Here is a 3,430-nt window from a genome sequence, read left to right on the forward strand (position 1 = left end):
ACTGCTGCTGCTGCCGCTACTACTACTACTACTACTACTGATGATACTGCTGCTACTGCTGCTGCTGCTGCTACTGCTGCTACTACTGATGTTGCTACTGTTGCTGCTACTGCTGCTACTGCTGCTACTGCTACTACTACTACTGCTGCTGCTGCTGCTGCTACTGCTGCTACTACTTCTGTTGCTACTGTTGCTGCTACTGCTGCTACTGCTGCTACTGCTACTACTACTACTGCTGCTGCTGCTGCTGCTACTGCTGCTACTACTTCTGTTGCTACTGTTGCTGCTACTGCTGCTACTGCTGCTGCTACTACTACTACTGCTGCTGCTACTACTACTACTACTACTACTACTACTACTACTACTGCTACTGCTGCTGCTGCTGCTGCTACTACTACTACTACTACTACTACTACTGCTACTGCTGCTGCTGCTGCTGCTGTTGCTACTGCTGTTGATAATGCTGCTGTTGCTGCTGCTGCTGCTGCTGCTGCTGCTGCTGCTACTGTTGCTACTGCTACTGCTACTGCTGCTGTTACTGCTACTACTACTACTACTACTACTACTACTGCTGTTGCTACTGCTGCTACTACTACTGCTGCTCTTGCTACTATTGCTGCTACTACTGTTACTGCTGCTGCTGCTGCTGCTACCGCTGATGCTACTGCTGTTGCTGCTGTTGCTACTACTGCTACTGCTACTGCTGCTACTGCTGCTACTACTGCTCCTGTTGCTGCTGCTACTGCTGCTACTCCTACTGCTTCTGTTGCTGCTGCTGCTGCTGCTACTCCTACTGCTACTGCTACTGCTGCTGTTGCTACTGTTGCTACTGCTGTTGTTGCTACTGCTGCTGCTACTATAGTGGGGCAGATATGTAACAAAAATAGGTCGAAATGTTCACATCCGGCAGAAAGTGTGAAATTTTGGATACAGGGGTATTTTGACATGCTGAGTTCGAAAATTGCCGGATCCAAGAGGTCTGACCACTGGATCGGCCGCCATCTTGAATTACAATATGGCCGCGATAACGAAACATTGAATATTACTATCTTGGGTTCTAAATGACCTGTGGCGCTGAAATTTAGTACACAAGGGCATTTCGACATGCAGGGTTTAATAATGAATTAATTTGAAATGTCTGACAAACCATATGGCAGCCATTTTGAATTCCAATATGGCCACCATGAAGAATAGTTGAACATTACTATCTTGGGTTCTAAATGACATGTGGCGCTTATATTTGGTACACAAGAGCATTTTGCCATGCTGAGTTTAATAATGGATTAATTTGACATGTCTGACAAACCATATGGCAGCCATTTTGAATTCCAGTATGGCCGACATGACGAAACATTGAACATTACTATCTTGGGTTCTAAATGACCTGCGGCGCTGAAATTTGGTACACAAGAGCATTTTGCCATGCTGAGTTCAATAATAGATTGATTTGACATGTCTGACAAACCATATGGCAGCCATCTTAAATTCCAGTATGGCCGACATGACGAAATGCTGAAAATCTTAGGTTCTAAATCACGTAAGGCACTGAAACTTGAAACTCAAGGAATTTTTTATATGCTGAGTTCAATTGTTTAATAGAGCAAAAAGCCTATTCCAAAATATTTTCCTCACCAATTGAAAGCTGTAACATGCCGCAAGACGTTTTCCATCTATTTTACTTCTCCTGTAGCTCACCTGGGAAGCATTGTCCGGAGCAAAAACACAGTTCTGTGCATGGTAGATTAGCCGCGGAACATTTGCAATTTTCAGCACATCGTTTCTTACATTTGCACTTGATCAGCTCTCGGCACCCCTTTGACGCCTCTGCCATTATTGTCCAAAATGGACGCCAGCCATCATCAGCATTTTCGCCCATCCCCAATCTGCAGGTGAAGGCAGCTCTGAGGGGAGAAGGGAGAAGGTGGTGGAGCAGGAAGGGGAGAAGCTGGTGGTGGAGGAATGGGAGAAGGGAGAAGGTGGTGGAGAAGGAGGGCGAGAAGCTGGTGGAGAAGGAGGAGGGGGAGAAGCTGGTGGAGAAGGAGGTTTTAAGCTCTTAAAACCGGGTTTTAAACCTTAAAACCTAGTTGTATACATTAAACCTGGGTTTTAAGAGCTTAAAACTAGGTTTTACGCTTTTGGTAAAAAAGCTTCCCATTCAAGAAGCTCATAAAACCGGGTATTAGACAACCTGGTTTTAAGGTCAAAAACTAGGTTTTAAGGTTTAAAACCTGGATTTAAAGATTTAAGGGCGTAATTCCTAGTTTTAGGCCATAAAACCCGGTTTTAAGACCTTAAAACCTGTCTAATACCCAGTGTTATGGCTTAAAACTAGGTTTTAAGAGCTTAAAACTAGGTTTTATGCTTTTTGGTACAAAATGCTTTCCATAGACGTGACCGAGCCGGGGTCGCGGGATGGTAGGTAGACAGGAGATCATCGGGTGAGTCAACGTGAAATGACAGGTGCGATAATGCTATCATTAGCGATGGCTGGATTTATTAGTTCACACGAACTCAACTCATAAGAAATTTGGCGAGTAGAAAAATCCACATCGTGACTCGGTGATATAGAGCATTCATATAGTATGAGAGATCGCAGAAAAGCCATTTAAGGGAGGGGTTATTTAGAGAGAGAGAGAGAGAGAGAGAGAGAGAGAGAGAGAGAGAGAGAGAGAGAGAGAGAGAGAGGGCGAGAGACAGGGGGAGAGGAAGAAAGGAGAGGACAATATGGAACGGGAATATATGTACTGATGCTATAATATATACTGTTGCTGCTGCTGCTGCTGCTGCTGCTACTGTTACTGCTACTGCTGCTGCTGCTGCTACTGCTACTGCTGCGGCTATTACTGCAACTGGCGCTACTGCTACTGCTGCTGTTGCTACTGCTGCTACTACTACAGCTGCTACTGCTGCTACTGCTGCTGCTGCTACTACTACTATTTCTGCTACGACTGCTGCTGCTGCTACATCTGCTACTACTACTGCTGCTGTTGCTACTGTTGCTGCTACTGCTACTACTGCTGCTACTGATACTGTTACTACTGCTGCTACTGCTACTACTGCTGCTACTGATACTGTTGCTAGCTAGTTGTTCCTGCTACTGCTACTGTTACTGCTGCTGCGGCTGGTACTACTACTACTACTGCTGTTGCTGCAGCTGCTACTGCCACTTTTGATACCGTTGCAGTTACTGCTGCTACTACTGCTGCTGCTGCTGCTGCTGCTGCTGCTGCTGCTGCTACGGCTGCTTACTCCTGCTGCTGCTACTGTTCCTGCTGCTGCTGCTACTACTGCTGTTACTGCTACTGCTGCTGTTGCTACTGTTGCTGCTACTGCTGCTGCTGCTACTACAACTACTGCTGCTACTGCTGCTGCTGCTGCTGCTACGGCTGCTACTACTGCTGCTACTGCTGCTACTGCTGCTACTGCTGCT

General features: G+C 46.2%; 1 protein-coding gene across 1 annotated transcript in view; it reads right to left on the reverse strand.

Moving 5' to 3' along the window:
• Positions 1–3,430, reverse strand: part of LOC106821172 — a 28,208-nt gene that overhangs the window by 12,650 nt on the left and 12,128 nt on the right. The window lies entirely within an intron of this gene.

The sequence above is a fragment of the Priapulus caudatus genome, unplaced genomic scaffold (assembly GCF_000485595.1).
Source record: "Priapulus caudatus unplaced genomic scaffold, Priapulus_caudatus-5.0.1 Scaffold62, whole genome shotgun sequence".
NCBI lineage: Eukaryota > Metazoa > Priapulida > Priapulimorpha > Priapulimorphida > Priapulidae > Priapulus > Priapulus caudatus.